The sequence below is a fragment of the Adiantum capillus-veneris genome, chromosome 23 (assembly GCF_014529385.1).
Source record: "Adiantum capillus-veneris isolate H3 chromosome 23, ASM1452938v2, whole genome shotgun sequence".
Taxonomy (NCBI): domain Eukaryota; kingdom Viridiplantae; phylum Streptophyta; class Polypodiopsida; order Polypodiales; family Pteridaceae; genus Adiantum; species Adiantum capillus-veneris.
In genome coordinates, this window is record NC_140953.1 from 62322948 (window position 1) to 62342663 (window position 19716).

General features: G+C 45.2%; 1 pseudogene across 1 annotated transcript in view; it reads left to right on the forward strand.

The window, feature by feature from the left end:
* Positions 1 to 4107: 4107 nt before the first annotated feature.
* LOC147427872 (shikimate O-hydroxycinnamoyltransferase-like) overlaps positions 4108 to 19716 on the forward strand; it is a 31212-nt pseudogene continuing 15603 nt past the window's right edge. Inside the window, exons 1-2 of the transcript XR_015185940.1 lie at positions 4108 to 4309; positions 4378 to 4611. The product of XR_015185940.1 is annotated as a shikimate O-hydroxycinnamoyltransferase-like (transcript). The remainder of the gene's footprint in view (positions 4310 to 4377; positions 4612 to 19716) is intronic.

Genomic DNA, 19716 nt, shown 5'->3' on the forward strand with positions numbered 1-19716 from the left:
CCTGATACCAAGGCCTGGAATGTCTTAACACCTTATGAAGTGGAGATGATGGGTTGAAAGAAGGAGCAATTGGAGCAGGAAGCTATTTACCGCTTGATTCAGAAAGAGAATGTTGAGACCAATACTCTCAGTGTGAGCCAACCACTGTCAATCCACGCTCCACTAATGGTCATCTGAAACCTACAAAGAAAATGGACGCGGATAAAAGGACACGATGACATCCACACAGTGTTCATATTTACAAGCTAGTCCACAAGCACAAATAGCTGAGAGGCATTACCTCAGCTGACAAGCAGTAAGGTGCACCCAGGCCAGTGGGAGATCCATTCTCGAGGAGAGCTAAAAGGAAAGTGGGTGGATTCCAATCCATCTCTAGCAACATACCTGAAATTTTTGGAAGGAAAGTGCGTGGATCTCAACTCATTTGCAACAACATACCTTGAATTTTTTAGCAACATACTTGAATTTTTGGGAATGAAAGTGGGTGGATTCCAACTCATTTTCAGCACATACCTGAAATTTTTAGCAACATACCTAAAAATTTGAAAATAATCTAAAATTCAAGAAAGGGGAAAAGGAAATGTAGACAGTGGGAACAGTCTCTAGTGGGGAAGTATGACTAGCAACGAAACTGGTAAATATCGAGCTCAGTTACTGTAATAATTGCACAATAGTCACTCAGAGGCCCAGACCGACATCTATAAAATAGGACCCATTACTCATTCGATGAGGCTATTGTTGTTTATTGCTATTCCTGGAGCTCGTTGTGCTTTTGTACTCTTTTGTCATTTAGCTACGAGCATGCTTTTGGCTCATGCTGTTATACTCATTACTAGTTGTACTTATCTGAATATATTCCGTTTCCAGTATCCGTCTTACATTTTCATTTCAGTTGTGTCTTTTCTTTGTTTGATCTAGTGACTGAAGTCTACTTGCGTGAACTGGTTTAGTTAACTCTATTAACTCAACCTGGAATACCTGTCAAAAGTGACCATACAACTGTGAGTGGAGATGTTAAATTAACACTGAAAAACATGTACAATGAGCCTCAAGCACTGCATGTGCCTTGAGGGGCCAACATTTCTCAAGAGAGAGAGAGTTGGATTCAACCCAGGGGAGTTACTAAGATAGTTACAATTGATGCTGAAATGATATCTTTGATTGCTTGATTTCGATCTTCAGAGCTCTTGTGTTTTCCAATGGAGATGATCACTTCCCTCCTTTCTTGCATAATGAAGGTCTTTCAGAGATACGTTGGTTCCTTGCCTACCAAACTTGTTTGAAGTACCAGAAGTAGACAATTTGAGTACATATTAAGACGACTTGATTTTCCATATCTTACATGCCAGGAGTAAGTCGTCCTTGGAAAAGAAGATCTTCCAAGTCTTTTGTACCCATCTGCAGATTTTGCTCACTAGGCCTCTCGTAATTGAACACTTTTGGAATAAGTGGAGGAGATCCTCACTTGCCATTTTGCAATTTGAACATCTATAAGAGCATATCCCTCTTGTGAATACTTTAATCCAAATAAAAATAGATGTCCATAGCACCTTCCATAGGAAATCTTGTAAGTTTTTTGTATGTAGTGCTAAATTTGCTATAGAAAGGAAACTTTCGTTTTTAGTTTTGGCTCGAAAAGAACAGAAGCCCTCCCTTCGTTGTAGGGCTTGTCAAACGTTTGTTTTAATCGAAGACAATAAGGGCAAACTTAAAACTTTTTAGGTTGTTAGCTCAAAAGTTGAAGCATTTGACAATAAAACTTTAATTTTTCTCACAATTTGAAGCATTTGTTGATAGATTTTTAAAATTTCTCGATTTTCGTTAAGGTGAGCTTGGAATCTAGCTGGGATTTTACAATGTGTTAGAGGGGTTTTGCCCGCTGCTGACCATAGTTGAGCTGACGTGAGTTTTTTTTGTCGTGAAATTGCCCCTTGTGATTTCCTGCTAGTGTTGTGTGGACTGTGTGGCACAGCTACTTGTTACTGGCAGACTTCGCTCAGCTACTCAAATGGGGGTTAACCCCAGCTCGTGCGAACTGCCTCTTAGCCGGTTAAGAGGCTGTTCGCTCATTTCTAAATTTTCAATGTGCCCTTTTGCTTTTTTTCTCAGAGCACTGCGACGTGAAAGGACCGAGGCTGCACACCACAAAATTCGCCTGGAGCCCTGGAAACGTGTGTGTGTGGGTGCGCTCTCTCTCTCTCTCTTGGGATAGTTTTCTACTACGTTAAAACTCTCTTCTTCTTCTTCTCTCTCTCTCTCTCTCTCTCTCTCTCTCTCTCGCGAGATGGAGGACAGCACTGTGAGAGTGGACATCATTCATACTTGTCTTATCAAGCCCACCTGCCCTTCCCAACAACCCTTGTTGCCGCTGTCACCCTGCAATGTGCTGGTGCGAGACTACACCTACAACAGAAGGGTGGTCTTCTACCCACGCCTGGCCGGAGGAGACGAGTACTCGCGCTTCATCAGTACTTTGCATCTTAGACTTAGCACATGAGGCCGGACGACTGCCGTACGACGGCTCCTTTATTCCAAGAATATACTCCGGCCGGCCGACGATATTGAGCACATGATAGCCGGTCGGCGCCCAATTGGTGGCCGGCCGTCAGGCCGCCGTAAGATTTGAGCACATGGATAGTGGCCGGACGGAGACAATAAGCCCTTGATCTCCCTAAAAAATATTTATTGAGTTTCACCCTCGCCTCGACCCTCACCCCCTGTCTCCCCACCAATCTCTCCCTCCCCCTCATCCTCTCCATCATTGCAGCCATCTCCCTGTTGAGTGCCCTGACTCCCTGCATGAGTGCTTTGCGAGCTAGCACTATCAAAGGCTCCGGGAATTCCCACACATCGTGGAGTGGATGACCACAAAGTGTCGACCACTCCCATGTGGACCTTACCCCCCCAGTGGTTGTTGTTTTAGATTTTTCTTTTTTATATTTTTTTCTAAGAGTGTCTATGCGGTTCCTGACCTGCTCTGCTGTAAAGGTGCCATTTATCTCATTGTTTAATTGCAATGTAGCTTCGTCCCAGTCTTTCGGTTTCAAATTGCCTTTGTTCACATGAGACCATCGATCTTCGTAGTGTTTAAGCAAGGTCGATGTTGCGGTCTCGTCCCACACCAGTATCGCCACACGAGGGCGTTTAGCCCCCTTGGTCGACTCACTAGATGAGGTCACAAGAGGACGCAATGGAACAATAGATGGGACAGTGGACAGAAGAGAAGGCCTAACATTCAATACGAGCATGGTCATAAAATCCCCCATGCGAGGAGGCCTGAAGCCTTGGGGAATCAACGGTGAAACTGATGTAGGTTGGGGTCTTGGGCGTGTGAAGGAAACACCCGGGACAACACTCGGCTGGAAAGGGATGGTCAGTTGGCTCAATCCTATGTTCTCAATTGATTGACCCTCACTCAATGAGCCCCCCCAACCATCCTCTTGAAGCAACTGCATAAACCCTAGGTCTTCGTTCATTTGGGTTTCAGACATTGTTTCGTTACCACCCAACCCACTAGTCTCTCTCGAAGGAACACTCTTTTGGCTGTCTAACCCTCCCTCATTAACTCTATCCGTTCGTTGACCACCCCTAGGTCGCTTCGGGATGTGTGCATTGTAGTGACTCATTGGATTTTGGCCTGCAAATATCCATTCATAGACTCAAGAAGGAATACATGCATTTCACTTATTGGGAGACCCTCCTCTAAAACCGAAAGACAATCTATTGAAATACATGCTCTCTCTTTAGTTCTTTTTTTTTTTTTCTGGAAATGCATAACACAGTACTCTTAAACTAAGCAATACTCCTTAGCAATACTCCTTGAGGTGCACTACTGTGTGTGCAAGAAATGCACAAAAGACATTTTCTGGAAAAGCATTAAACAATTAAGCTTGAGGTGCAATACTCCTTGAGGTGCACTAGTGTGTGTGTAAGAAATGTAGAAAAGACGTTTTCTGGAAAAGCATATGTGTGTGTGTGTGTGTAATCCCCAAGCAAAGCGTGTGTTGTTGGGTTGGGCGGGCGGGCGGGCGGGCGGCCGGGGGGGGGGGGGGGGGTGTGGTTTGAAATACCTTCGCTTCAGCCAATTAACAAGGGCTCGTGATGTTGTCGAAACGCAGAACTGCTGGATATGAGCGAAATGCAGCAGGGGTGGAGGACCGAAACGCAGTTGCTGAATATAGCCGGCACAGGGATTCGTAGCCGTTGCGCTTATTGGCTTTTGATTGGCCAGCCATATTTGGGTTGGTTGGTTGGAGTGGGAGAGGCCAAACTCCTCTCGGCGAGCGGCCAGCATAAAAGGGCCTGCCACGTCATTAAAAATGGTGCCGGCCGGAGCCTTTTCAATGATGTGCTCACTACAAGAGCAGTCTATCGCAGGCGTTGGTCGTCTTTTATCCGTTTGCCGGCCGCCTCGCTGAAGGCCAAGACGGGCGCTTGGTGGTGGCCTGCAATGACGAGGGCGCCGAGTTCGTGGAGGCACGCGTTCATGGAGTAGCGTTTGCGGAGCTGGAGCGAAACAGCTTCGACATGCAGGCCTATTATGTGCATCTCACGCGCTGGGCTTCCTACTCGCGCCTGCATGAAGGCTCTGCTGCTCTCCTCTCCATCCAGGTCTCTCTCTCTCTCTCTCTCTCTCTCTCTCTCACACACACACACACACACACACCCACACACACACACACACACACAGATAGATCTTTGACGTCTCGTGGATAGTTCCTGCGACGTTAAAATCTCTCTCTATCTCTCTTTCCCTCTGGCTTCCGTTCAAGACTAGCTCTCTTAGGCTTTCTTAAACTCTGCCCCCATATTCGCATGCCCATTGGTTTTAGCTTAAGGAGGGCCCGGTCGACGCTACAGGAAAACCTTCTGCCTTCATGTCTTATAGTAATCAACATCCTGGGAAAGGTGAAGTCTGGGCAGGAAATGGTCATTTCATCATGTCTCCCAGCGGTCATGTCGGTTGCCATGTGGTCATCTATATTATGGGGAATGGTCATTCACCCCTTAAAAGCTCTTGACCCTCTAGAGCGGGGCACTTTTCCCTTAAAGCCCTTGGCTCGAAGGCTGGGCACTTCTGGAACCAAAGATTGAGTCAGACTCTCGTAGCTTGACCTCCTCTGCATTTTCAACCCAATCTTATGAAGTTGCTAGGCCTCCTCCCCCTCATCTTAGTCCACTTAACCGGCTAAGCGCTCAATCGTAACCATTGAATGTATACAAGTACCAGGAGGGGGGCTGTCGAGAGGCCAGATGTGGCAGGAAGACGTGACAGGAATTAGTGTGCACTGGCAACGACATGATAAAGCAAGATCTACGCATTACGAATGGTGAGGTGCCAGTACCTCATCACATTTCAACTTCTGAGCTGCCAGTATCTCATTGGAGGCTCAAGCTCTGGATTCTGCATGCTGATGTGCTGCAGATCTGATGCATGCAGCAAGAATTACGCTCAGGGAAGTGCTCTCAATGGACGGCTAAGATTCTGAGCCCCTCAACTCCTGACCTTGAGGGAAATGATGGGAGCAACATATTCAGAGCAAAAAAATGGGGAGATATTGACAGCAATGGCTTCTTATAAAAGAATATAGCCTAAAAAAACATGCACATTTGTAAATCCTCAAGCCCTACCTTCCTTGTTCTTCATCAAACATTCTTCGCAGTGCGGTCATGCTTAATGAGGTAGATTTCATGTGCCCATATGATAGCCAAAAGTATAGATAATGTTTAGAAGAGATGGTACATGCTTCTCTTTTTGTGTAAGACTTTCCTCTCTTGTTGAAAGGGCTATTTGAATTTTTTATCAAAGAGTTGTAAACAGGTTGCTTCCTTTCTTTCTCTCTCTCTAGAGCCCAACGTTCCCGGTTAGCACCAGATCAGCCCAACGTTTTCAGTTTTCAGCCCTTCCGCTCGTTGGTCGTGGCGGCCCGTATCTGCTAACACTAGCCTCTCCGTTGCAACCTAGCCCTTGATTCCTCTCACGTTGGGAGTGCAAATCAAGCCCAAATCTACCCCTTGATGGCCATCAACAACACCTCATCTAGACGGATCCAAAGGTGCATCAAATCAGCCCCGGAGTTACTTCATTTTGAAGAGTTACTCCGGCAACATTCCCCATTTTGAAGAGTTTGCATTGAGGTATTGCATATGTGTACATCCATTTATGCAATCAAAAGAGCAAATACCACATCGACAATAGCGTGGGGGATCCTTGAGAGGATTGGTTGGGACTCCATTGGGTGTCATTCTCCTCTCTCTCTCTCTACACCTCTCTGCCTCTCTCAATCTCTCTCTACAAGGAAATAAAAGGAACCATCTATCACCAGGAGGTGTATTTTTCCTGTTGCTTTCTCTAAATATGTATTGCATATTTTTATTTATTTTATTTTGACTTGTTTTCTTCGGAAACCTTGAAAAGGTCCAAGTGGACATTGCATGGCCAGTGTGAAACGGCTGCGGCCGAACGGGTTTCTCACATCAGGAGTCTAGGTCGGTCAGTCCGGAACTGGTCAAGCCAGTTAGCACTAAATTCTGATGAGTATGGAAGCCTGTGTGCGCCAAATGAAGTCTGTGCCACTGGGAAAGTCACAACTTCATAAGTTAGTGGGAACTAGGAAATTAACCCAAAAGGGGCAAACTGGACACATGGCGGCTCCAGGCAGTATTGCCACTTCGAGCATGAAGAGGGGGTGGCCAATTTGAGAGAGGAGGCTGAATTTTACACTAAGTGACCTTCAGTGTGTATGTGAGTAGTGGGTGCAGGTCTACAGCTCTAATGGAAAGCTTGCCTTCTCCTCTGTCTCATCTAGCGTGATGATTTGCTCTCGTGCATCTCTCTCTCCCATTTGGCACATATGGTAATGCTTCACTAGTTGGTCTACTCAGATGAATATATACAGTTCTGGGGTTTATGCGCGTTTGTCAAGGCACGAGCCTTCTGAACAGGAATCGGATTAGCTAATTGCTAATTCCCCACAGGTGCGCACAATTCTATCGCGAAAGATTGCGAGTTTGTCACGTGACACATCCAACCCTGTGTCCATGGACAAGCTATAGCATAACCAGGGTTCAGGTCAGTCTAGTTAGTCTAGAATAGGAAGTGATCTGGCACTTTTCTGAGTCTGTTCGCAGACCGTGCATGTCTAGACACTTAATTTAGATGCATATCCTCTGGTTGCACACAGCATGACCATCAGATTCTAGTACGATCCCTAGCATTTTTACAGTGCATAGACCTATTTTTCCTATTTTTGACATTTTTCACTTATTATTTTTAAGTGACTTTTGTTGGAAAGTAGGTAGGGCAATTTTGCTAAGTTTGTATATAAGCAAACCTAGCGCTAGCACTTTCTGGCAGAAGAGGCAGCAGGAGCACCTTGCTCAACAGGCAACTTCTCAGCAGAACCCCAAGAGGCCTAGCGTTTTTGCTCCACAGCATAAACCTAGCGTTTTGGACCAGATCGGCCAACGTTTTTGGATCTTGCAGATTCTTGGCGATAGCAAGAAGCAGAAGCCCCAGCGTTAGCAGATTCATCGCAGCAGGACCATTTTCAATCCCAGCGTTTTTGCATATGCGAGGCATTTCAGCGTTTTGCAGATCTACGGTGACGGAACCAACACAAGCACCAACGTTTTTAGTTTTCAGCACTTACACATCGCAAAACAAGTCCCGAACCTCGCAGATCTCACCTTCCCGCAGCAGATCCTCGCCGCACGGTCAGATCCCGCGAAGTTTGCAGATTCAGCCCGGAAAACACAGATTTCAGCATCTATGTTTTCAGTGCGTCGTCGTCATTGACATCGTCACCGACATAGAGTTAGAATTCAACAGATAAAGATTTGCATATTTCATGTTAGGGAATAAAGGCCTAAGTGCCTTGTACTTATTAACTTATAAGTTAAAAAACTTATAAGTGAGGGGGCCCAAGTGTGAATGGCCCCCTAGTCACTTACTCATAAACTCAAAGGTCAAGCCCAAAATCGATCTATCGTGACTTTTCCCAAAACTTCTACGAGTTCTCTCTCTCTCTCTCACGTATTTTCTCTACGTGTGCTTCTTCTGCGCCACTCTCCTCTTCTTCTTCACTCTCATTGCATAGAGTAGCAAGTGGGCTCTCTCTCCTGCTCCCCCACACATGGTATCAGAGCATTAGGGTTTCCAAGAGAGCCATTTTCGCAGCACAGATCAGAATTCTGTTCTTGCTCGCTGCGGGAAGGATATTCAACCGTTTTCGATCAACTCCGTCGCGAAGGGATCCTCTCACCGTGTAGAATCGACCTCCGTTGACAGTTTCCCCAAAATTAGGGTTTCAAAAACTGGCGAACAGCAGCCTATTTCTGCTGAAATTGACCAATTTCGGGGTCAATTTGATGCAATTTCATTAGGGCAAGTCTCACAGGTCAATCTTATAGGTGTTTCCACCAACGAGGTTCTGAAAATTCAGCAAAACAGGTGTTTACAGGTCTGATTTTTGCCCTAAAACAGGGAATTTCAGCAAGCAAATGATGTATACACCTTGTGGAAACCTTTGGTAAGGGTTTGGCAGTGAATGTACGCCGTTTTGGGGTGATTTCGCGTGAAATTTGCTCGCTGTTTTTGCCCGATTGCGCACATTTGGGCGTGTTTAGGTCGGCAAAACAGGGTTTCAGTGTTTGCAATCACTCAGAATGGCTTCTAGCAGTGAAAGTGGCAATTTGTTGCACATTCGCAAGCTTGAAGGGGCCCATAACTTTGCTATATGGAAGAAGCAATGTTATAATGTGATGTTGCAGAAGAAACAGGCGAAACCTATTATTAAGTTACAGGGTGTGAAACCGGATGATATGGAGGTTGAAGAATGGGAAGAAGTGGACGAGTTGGCTCGCTCCACGATCATGCTTTCGGTGTCTGACAATTTACTCTTCAATGTAGAGAATGAGCAGACAGCATGGGGCATGTGGAAGCGTTTAGACGAGTTGTATGCACAGCAGAGTGCTGCCAGTAAAGTGTATTGGCTTAAGAAGCTTATGGATCTCCGTATGAAGGAGGGCACGCACATGTCAGTGCACCTCAATGAATTCAATTCTATTTTCAGCCAACTGACAGAGCTGAAATTCACGATTGATGAGGAGTTCAAAGCTACTTTTCTGCTATGCACATTGTCCGAGAGTTGGGATGTATTCCGGACAGCTCTTAGTAACTCAAGTGCGTCACTTAAGTATGCAGATGTAGAGAGTTCTCTCTTGATGGAAGAGATGAACAGGAAGAACACCACAGGTGGGTCTTCTAATGCATTGTACTTGAGAGGCAGGTCTCAACAGAGGGAGAAATCTGACAGTAAGGACAGGGCACGCAGCAAATCTCGTAGGAAAGATGTTGTGTGTCATCATTGTGGAAAGAAAGGGCATTATAAACGGGAATGCTATGAGTGGAAGAAAGAGAAGAACAAGGGTGCTGAAACTGATGCAAAGGACAAGGGAAATGCCAAGAAGAGCACTGTGTTGATTGAGGAAATCAATGTTGCTAGTAGTTGTGACAGTGACAGCAGCATTGATGTACTCAATGCCTCTTCTGTGGATGCACATACCCTTGCTATGGGTTCTGATGTGGACATGCATACTTGGATTCTTGATTCAAGTGCCTCCTTTCATGTAACACCTCATAGGGATTGGTTTACACAGTACTCAGGTGAGGTGCAGGGCACTGTTTATTTGGGAGACAACTATGCATGTGACATTGCAGGTATTGGCAGTGTCCAGTTTTCCTTTGCTGATGGTATGACTTTTGTTTTGCACAAAGTGCGCCATGTGCCACAACTCAAGAAGAGTTTGATTAGTACAGGGTAGCTAGATGATGCAGGCTATCACACCACTTTTGGTGATAGCAAGTGGAAAATTTGTAAAGGGGCCCGGATTGTAGCCAAGGGTTGTAAATCGGACACTTTGTATCCTTTGCATGTATCTAGTGTGCGTGACCATGTTGTCGCCGTAACCGAGCAGCCAAGTGTTTCTTTGTGGCATGGCCGGTTGGGACACATGAGTAAAAGAGGAATGGAAACTCTGTCTCGTTGTGGTTATTTGCCGTGTTTGAGGTATGCTGATTTTTCTCATTGTGAGCACTGTATTTATGGTAAGCACAGTCAAACACCGCACAAAAGGTCTCTTTCTTTGAAGTCTGACAGGTTAGACTTAGTGCATTCCGATGTATGTGAAATGCCACAGTTGTCCTTAGGGGGAAAGAAATATTTTGTCTCGTTTATCGATGATGCTACACGTAAGGTGTGGGTGTATCCAATACGTGCTAAAAGCGATGTTTTGGATACTTTCAAGAAGTTTCTTGCGTTTGTTGAGAATCAAACTGACAAGAAGCTTAGGTCTTTGCGCTCAGACAATGGGGGGGAGTATGTATCAAAAGCATTTATTGACTTTTGTGCTACTAAAGGTATTAAAAGAGAGCTCACGGCTCCTTTTAATCCCTCTCAGAATGGAGTTGCAGAGAGGTTGAACCGGACTATCCAAGAGAAAGTTCGGAGTATGCTGTCACATGCTGCATTACCTCATGGTTTTTGGGCAGAAGCTGTGCAAACAGCTATTCACTTGATTAATCGCTCACCTAGCAAGGCTTTGGGTGGAAAGGTGCCTGAGGAGGTGTGGTTTGGCAAGCCACCCTAATATGCACATTTAAGAGTGTTTGGTTGTGAGGCCTATGTTCACATCCGGAGTGAACTGCGCACCAAACTAGAACCAAAGTCTCATAAATGCATTTTCCTAGGATATGGTGAGGATGGTGAAATGGGGTATAGATTATGGGATCCCGCATTACGGAAAATCATACGCAGCAATGATGTCATCTTCAATGAGAATTGCATGCACAAACAGCCCACAAAGGTCGAGGAAGTGCGCCGGGTTGTTTTTCGTGAAGATGTTACATATGGACAACCAAGAAGGCCCAATGTTCAGCAGCCTTTACATGCTGAAAATGGTGCTGAAAATCAGCCATTAGCTGCTAAAAATCAGCCCCAACAAGTTGCCATTGATGCACCACAGGTAGGGGAACAGGTTGATGCTCCTAGACTGCCCGTTGTTGCGATACAACCGGCTGAACAGCCTGCTGTTTTTGATGGTTTACAGGCTGAAAATCCACCTGTTATGGATCATTGGGTGCGTAGGTCTACTCGGGTGACAAGGCCCCCCGATAGATATGAACCGTCTTTGGACTATGTCATGCTTACTGATTGTGGTGAGCCGTCTTGTTATAAAGAGGCTATGCAACGGGAAGACAGTAAGAAATGGTTCAAAGCAATGGTTTCGGAAATGCAGTCTTTGGAGAAAAACCATACATGGGACTTGGTTGATTTGCCTAAAGGGCATAAGGCTCTGCCATGTAAATGGGTTTACAAGACCAAGGTCACATCTGATGCTTCTTCTAAGTACAAGGCACGTTTGGTTGCTAAAGGGTACAAGCAAAAGCATGGTGTTGATTTTGATGAGATTTTTTCTCCTGTTGTAAAGCTTGCCACATTACGTCTTGTTTTAGGCCTGGTTGCTTCTGAAGATATGGAGTTAAAGCAAATGGATGTCAAAACAACGTTTTTGCATGGTGATTTGCTTGAGATGATCTATATGATGCAGCCAGAAGGTTTTGTGTCAAAGGGGCAAGAGAAGAAAGTATGTAGACTCTTGAAGAGCTTGTATGGTTTGAAACAGTCTCCCCGTGCATGGTATCACAAGTTTGATACATTCATGAGGTCTCAAGGATACAAAAGAAGTAATTCTGATCACTGTTTGTATATCAAAACGGCAAGTGATGGATCTCTTCTATTGCTGATTTTGTATGTTGATGACATGCTTATTGCGGGTAAAAATGTCACGGAGTTGGATGCATTGCAGCAAAGCTTAAAGAATCGCTTTGACATGAAGGATCTTGGTGATGCTAATCATATTTTGGGCATGCGTATCTCTCGAGATAGACCCAACAGGCGTCTGTATCTATCTCAACGAGATTATGTGAATAAGGTGCTACATCGTTTTCATATGGATGGGGGAAAGGCACTTGGTACTCCGCTGCCTACATATGTAAAACTAACTGCACATGACTGCCCAAACACAGATGATATGCGGGCTGAAATGGCCAAGATTCCTTATGCATCAGCTGTTGGCAGTTTGATGTATGCTATGGTTGCTACACGTCCGGACATTGCATTTGCGGTGGGAGTGGTAAGCGGGTACATGAGCAATCCTGGCAAAAAGCATTGGGAAGCAGTGAAGTGTATCTTGAGATACTTGAAAGGCACTAAAGACTTGTGCATTTGTTTTGGGAAGAGTGAGACATCTGTGCATGGCTTTACAGATGCAGATTTTGCTGGACATCCAGATTGTAGGAAGTCTACCTCTGGATATGTGTTTACATTCACAAGAGGTGCAGTTTCTTGGATTTCTAGACTGCAAAAATGTGTTGCTTTGTCTACCACTGAGACTGAGTATGTGGCTGCCACTGAGGCATGCAAAGAAGCTTTGTGGCTCATGCGTTTGGTAGAAGAGCTTGGCATTAAGTCACCGGTTCCTGTGCTACACTGTGACAGTCAGAGTGCTATTATGCTTGCAAGGAATCCTGTTTTTCATGCCAAGACAAAGCACATAGAGGTGAAGTATCATTTTATCAGGAGTGTGCTTGATGACAAGAGCATTACACTTGTCAAGGTGCACACAGATGACAATCCTGCAGATCTTTTGACCAAGAGTCTTCCAGCAGAGCGGTTTGCATATTGCCGTCAGATGATGGGTGTTGGATGAGTAAGCGCATGATCAGCTGTTGTATCATAGTTAGCTGATTCTTTGATCTCCCAAGGTACATTGCCTTTAGGTGGGAGGTTGTTAGGGAATAAAGGCCTAAGTGCCTTGTACTTATTAACTTATAAGTTAAAAAACTTATAAGTGAGGGGGCCCAAGTGTGAATGGCCCCCTAGTCACTTACTCATATACTCAAAGGTCAAGCCCAAAATCGATCTATCGTGACTTTTCCCAAAACTTCTACGAGTTCTCTCTCTCTCTCACGTATTTTCTCTGCGTGTGCTTCTTCTGCGCCACTCTCCTCTTCTCCTTCACTCTCATTGCATAGAGTAGCAAGTGGGCTCTCTCTCCTGCTCCCCCACATTTGAGTCATTATCTATCTCAGATTCCAGTTCGTCTCGTCGTCGACATCGTCGGCAAGTCCAAGCATTGTAGAGATTTGTGCAATCATAGTAGACCGCTCTCGCCAAGGCCTTTGGAGGAGGGTTTGACAACATTCTGGTGTCGTATTCTTCTCTCTCTATCTCTCAGTCTCATGCAAAAGAAACGGAAGGCTCTCCCTTCTGTAAGTAAAAGAAACCCTTGAGCACAGTTCGGAGCACTCATCTTGAGCAAAGTTCAAACATTCACTTCCGCTGCACCTAACATTGGTATCAGAACTTTGATAGTGTTCTGTATCACTCAAGGAAAGAACCACATAATTTTTTTTGCTTGTTACGATTGCACGTCACCCAAGTCCTCTTGGGCGTGTCGATTCCTAATCGTGTTTTTGAAGAGTGACAGGAAACCCAAGAAAGAAGGGCTTGTCGAGCCTCCCCTTGTGCCTCTTTTCACTCATTGAGAGCGGACCGTGCACTCAGTGGCCGGTCAATCGACGTGAGGTGGGAAAAAGCAACCTTGGTGTGAGCAAGGCCGCTATAGGGTACGTCCGGAGGAAAAGAGAAGAACTCAGGTGAAGAGAAGATGCTTCTCTAACACAGATTGCAAGCGAAAGAAGAACCTCAAGAACTCAAGAACCCCAAGAACCAAGACCCCCAAGAACCCAAGTTCCTCGTGAACTTAAGAACCCAAGACCACAAGAATCCACAAGAACCCAAGAATTCAGTGGATGGTCATCACTCGAAGCGGAATGGATACTTCGCTTGGAGGTGATGAGCATGAGAGAGGCGAAGAAGAATTTTCTCCACCAGGAGGTTTTTCTGACCCCTCCCCCTTTCCCATCTACGCCAAGGATTGCACGAGATCCTATGGAGGCTTGGTGCAAGACGATGGTGGACATGATGACAACGTGGCACGAAGCAAGAATGGCAGCCATGGAGCGTGAGCGCGAGCAATTACGCTTGGAGGCCAAATAATTTGATCGCAAGTTCGCAGAAAGAAAAACAGATTTGGATCGCAAGAACGTTGTTCATTCTTCCTCTCTCATCTCTAATGTGTAGGCGAAGATTGAAGAGATTCGGGAAAAGGAGACTCTCTTAGTCTCTTCTTCTCCCAAGCATGACACACAGGATTTGCATGATGGTTTGAATGACAAGCATGATGATTTGAATGACAATGACAAGCATGATGCTTTGTATGATGATCAAGATGTGATTTCTCACACACATGATGATTTGCATGAAGATGATGTGATTGTTCACAAGGATGATGTGTTAGTTGATACTTTTTCTAGTGAAGCTAACCTCATTGCAGATTCGAGCAATCACGAAGAACCGATCTTGGCTCTCGAGTCGAGGTCTACAGAACCCCCACAAGAAGATTCATCAAACACGAAGAACCGATCTTGGCTCTCGAGCCTAGGTCCAAAGAACCCTTATAGGAAGTACTATATGTTCGAATGATTCGTTAGCACGCATTGTTCGAATGTTTCATTCGTGATCGTTTCCTGTATTTTAGTCAGCGTCTTTATGTGATCCCTTTTCCTAAGCATGACATATTGTACGTTGAGGACGTTTCCCTCGTGAATGAGCAGGGATGTATGCGGATTATTCATGAATAGCTGAAAAGTATGCATTCAAGGAAGTCACATTCCATGTCTCTTCCTTGACGCGACACAGTTGTAGAAAAAGCACAAGCAAGTACGAGCACCAAGCATGGGCATTTCCGTTGTGAATTGCCACAGTTGATTGATTTAGATCAGCAAGACAAGATTCGATTTTATTGTTTACGTATGTGTGGTGAACGGTTTGGCACTCCGTCTATTTGTTCATCTACATTACAACACAGTCTTTTAGGAAGACGAGATTTTCTTTAGTCACTTTACATGGAATAGGTATGTTCATGTTTTTGTGTTGGAAGTGGTTTCAGGAATCTTCAACCATGGAGATTCTTGAAGAAGAAAGAAGCATGACATAAGACGAATTTGAAGCATCGAAGGTGGCCGTCGCTTTCGGCGCCGCCCAAAGAAGCAAGCGTTGCAGACCTTTATGAAGTTCAAGTATCGCACGACTCACACCTCAGAGTGGGTCGGCGAAGAGTCCTTTCGAGGATTCCAGATGTTGTTGGCAATCTCCCTCGACGCCATACAGTTCGGTTCCAGTACCTCACTTTGAAGAGGAGGGGATGTCACGTGACACATCCAACCCTGTGTCTGTGGACAAGCTACAGCATGACCAGGGTTCAGTTCAGTCAAGTCAGTCCAGAATAGGAAGTGATCTGGCACTTTTGTGAGTTTGTTTGCAGACCGTGCATATCTAGACACTTAGATTAGATGCATATCCTCTGGTTGCACACAACATGACCATCAGATTCTAGTAAGATGCCATCAGTAGCATTTTTACAGTGCATAGACCTATTTTCTCTATTTTTGACATTTTTCATTTATTATTTTTAAGTGACTTTTGTTGGAAAGTAGGTAGGGCAATTTTGCTAAGTTTGTATATAAGCAAACCTAGCGCTAGCACTTTTTGGCAGAAGAGGCAGCAGGAGCACCTTGCTCAACAGGCAACTTCTCAGCAGAACCCCCAAGAGGCCTAGCATTTTTGCTCCACAGCATAAACCTAGCGTTTCGAACCAGATCAGCGAGTGTTTTTGGATCTTGCAGATTCCTGGTGATAGCAAGAAGCAGAAGCCCCATCGTTAGCAGATTCACCGCAGCAGGACCATTTTCAACCCTAACGTTTTTGCATATGCCAGGCATTTCAGTGTTTTGCAGATCTATTGCGACGGAACCAACACAAGTACCAGCGTTTTTAGTTTTCAGCACTAAGACATCGCAGAACAAGTCCCGAACCTCGCAGATCTCACCTGCCCGCAGCAGATCCTCGCCGCACGGTCAGATCCCGCGAAGTTTGTAGATTCAGCCCGGAAAAGGCAGATTTCAGCATTTGCGTTTTCAGCGCGTCGTCGTCGCATCATCGTCACCGACATAGAGTTAGAATTCAACAGAGAAAGATTTGCAAATTTCAGCCATTGGCTATCTCAGATTCCAGTCCGTCTCGTCGTCGTCCTCATCGTCGTCGACATTGTTGGCAAGTCCAAGCATTGTAGAGATTTGTGCAATCATAAGTAGATCGCTCTCGCCATAGAGAGTGGGGCCTTTGGAGGAGGGTTTGACTACATTTTGGTGTCGTATTCTTCTCTCTCTATCTCCTAGACTCATGCACTTCCGTTCATAGTGAGAGGATATAGAGAGAAATAAATAGAGAGAGAGAGAGAGAGAGAGAGAGAGAGAGAGAGAGAGAGAGAGAGAGAGAGAGAGAGAAGATCGACACAGTACTGGGGACCAGAAGATAGGCTGGTCCCCCCTCGTAATAGTATCTTTATTACTGAGGAGAAGTCTATGGTTCTCGGAAGCCTCAGCTTCCGATTCCTAGGGCAAAACCCGATTCCAAGGAACTTCCGTTCCTTATTCCAATTCCTTGAGAATCAAGGTTCTCGCCTCTGGATCTCACCTTCCAGACTCAGGGCATGGCATCCCTGCAACTCTTTTCCAATTCTCTTTCCAGAGTCCTCTTCCCGCAGAACAAATCTGCTTTCCCGGGCACGAAGTCCTTACTTGGGAATCCCAACTTCCGGATCACAACTTGAGAGACTACCTCTCTCCGATCCGTGGATCTACTTCCCAAACTCGGGTACGAAACCCTTAGGCTGATCTGGCTCTAGTTCCTCAGAGCGCTTTTCTCCTGCAGAGGCTCATACCTTCCTCTGCTCCTACTCCCTGACTAAGAGGAAGTACACCTGCAAACAAATACTCAGAGTTCATAACATGAAAATCGTTACCTTCAAAGTCTCGACGCTCGAAACGCAACTTCGTTCTCGAAAAGCAATTCCCTGGAAGAGATCTCTCCATAGAAAATCCTCTCTTCCAATCCTACGCACAAAAGAGGTGTGTTCTCGGGTTCCTTCTCGTAAATCAGCCCCGTCTACGAAGTTTATGGGCTGAAAACAGAGAAAAACAGCAACTTGTCACGATGGAAACACGCTTTGTAGGCACTTCTTCGCGAGGGAACTCGCGTACTGGGTCTTGGCGACATTTGGTACACTTGGGGCAGCCATGGACATCACCGGCAACGTCTTCTTTACGGCTGAAATTTGCAGCAGCATCTCCTCCTTGCAAAGATTGGTCTTTTCTCTCTGAGTAAGGGCATGCGATGCTTTTATAGCTCCTAGCCACGGGCACGAATAGCTGCTCGCGTAGAGATCGCGGCCGTTTTTTTTTTTTTTTCCCAATTTTTTTTTCTTTTTTTTTTCGCTGCTCTGCGAGAAAAAGAGAGAGAGAAAACGCTGGCTGATCTGTTGCCTTATTTATCAGATGGCTGCCCACTTATTAAGTGGGCGGTCGGTCACCTTTAAAAATGGTCTAAATCTGTCCAAAAACTCAACTAAACCTTATAAGTTAAAAACAATGCTTTCACAGCACTTCCCAGGCGTCCCTGGATGCAACCACATGCACAGTTGCAATGCAGACATAGACTTCCTCGCGAGAAAGCATCTGCTTTTCCGAAAGGCAATCCCGCTTTCTCAAAAAGCATCTGTTTTTCCTCAAAGTTTCCTATGAACCCATCTTCATTCAAGTGCTTGCTTTTTCCTTGTGCACAATTTCAACACAGTTCGGAATTTCCTCCCGACTATGGATATTCCCTTTCCGATGCACCCGTCACCCACCTTGTGACGCATGAGGAATACCCATCACCTAGTCCTTTCCTACCGAACTTACGGTACAATCTCCTTCACGATGCTCTATGTCACCCATCCTATGACGCATCAGAGATGTCCGTTCCCGGATGGTCGGATACTTCTTCCCGATGCTCCTTGTCACCCATCCGATGTGACGCATCAGAAGTACCCGTTCTTGGTGGCCTTACAGATATTCCCTTTCACAGTGCTCCCGTCATTACTCTGAATAACGCACTAGGAATATTTTGTACTCGGATGTCTTCAGTGAGAAAAACCCTCACTTAAAATTCCAATAATTCATTTAGAATTATTTTTCCTTGGTGTTCCAAGCGAGAAAACCCTCACTTATAAATCCAATAATTCATTTAGAATTATTTTTCTGTCAGATAAAGCCAATTTGGCAACACTCTCTCACTAAAGGAACGGAAGGCTCTCCCTTCTGTAAGTAAAGGGAATCCTTGAGCACAGTTCGGAGTACTCATCTTGATCAAAGTTCAAACATTCACTTTTGTTGCACCTAACAGAGTTTGGAGAGTTTTCTCGCGTGAAAACTTGTCCAATTTACATGGGAACTGTTTCATTGCGTGCGGGAGCCCTTGGAGACGCGTAGGCGTGTTCGCTCCGCTAAAAACGATCCGAAACAGGGAATTACAGCCTGCTGTGTTTTTCTGCAGGTTTAGGGTTTCGCACCTAAACTGCAAGGGAACACCAAGGGAGCCTCGTGAGAGCCTTGGGATGCGTGTACATGCTTTTGGGCACCCGGTAGTGAAAAACAGAGAATTACAGCATGTTGAATTTCTAAGACAGCTCACCAGAAAGCTTGTAGATAGCGAGGGAGTCTGCCCTAGACAGGTACTTTTGACCTACAAGGGTTTTTGCGCCGTTATGTTACCCAAATCAGGTCGGAAATCTGCGATTTCAGCCCTCGCCAGGTTTGGACAGCTTTGTGAAAGCTTGTACTAAGTGGTCGGATCGTCTACCTTAAATTGATTAAAGAAAACCGAAAGGGGTGCCAATCTTTGGGGCCTACATGGTTTCAATCTCGTGTGCATAGTGACATTCTAGTCGTTGGACGGAACTGTGTTGTTTTTCCTTCTCAGTGCTCTGTATAAAGTTAACAGGCAATTGAAATAGTACCGCCCTCTACGTTGTACATGTCGGTTATACCATCTCTCGTGCTAAGTAGCACGCATTAAGCAAGGAAAGAAGTAAAGATTTGTGGAAGTATAAAGTCTAGATCTTAATGCGTGCTAAGTAGCACGCATTAAACAAGGAAAGAAGTAAAGATTTGTGGAAGTATAAAGTCTAGATCTTTTCCATTCCAATTTCGTTGCAGCTGACATAATCCGCTAATCTTTGAAAAACAAATTCCCCCTATTATTTTGAGTGTGTGTTTTAGCATTTCGCCCACAGACAATTCTACCACTCAGGGAATTGCAGGGCTTGCCATTGCGCATAGGAGCGTGCGCCTTTAGCATAGGAAAATGCAAACATTGTAAACCGAAGGTTACAGTGTGGTGCACTTGTGAGAGGGTAGTTGACTTGGTGTGCACGCTTGACCACCTCAATATAAAGATATCCTAGCATGAATATTTGTAGTCATAAATTCTTCGAAGTGACAGATTGCATCATTGAAGACATGCACTGGAAACGAGAGGATGTTTATTCCGAGTATTAATATTTGTTAGTGGCCTATGATGACAAAGGAAGGCGCCATCACCTATTCGCTTAGGAGTCTTGGTAATGTTTGGACAACCATCATTCCCATCTGCTTGGAGAATTCCATCATTCCAGCCGAGATATCGTATCATCATCCATTTGTACACATCT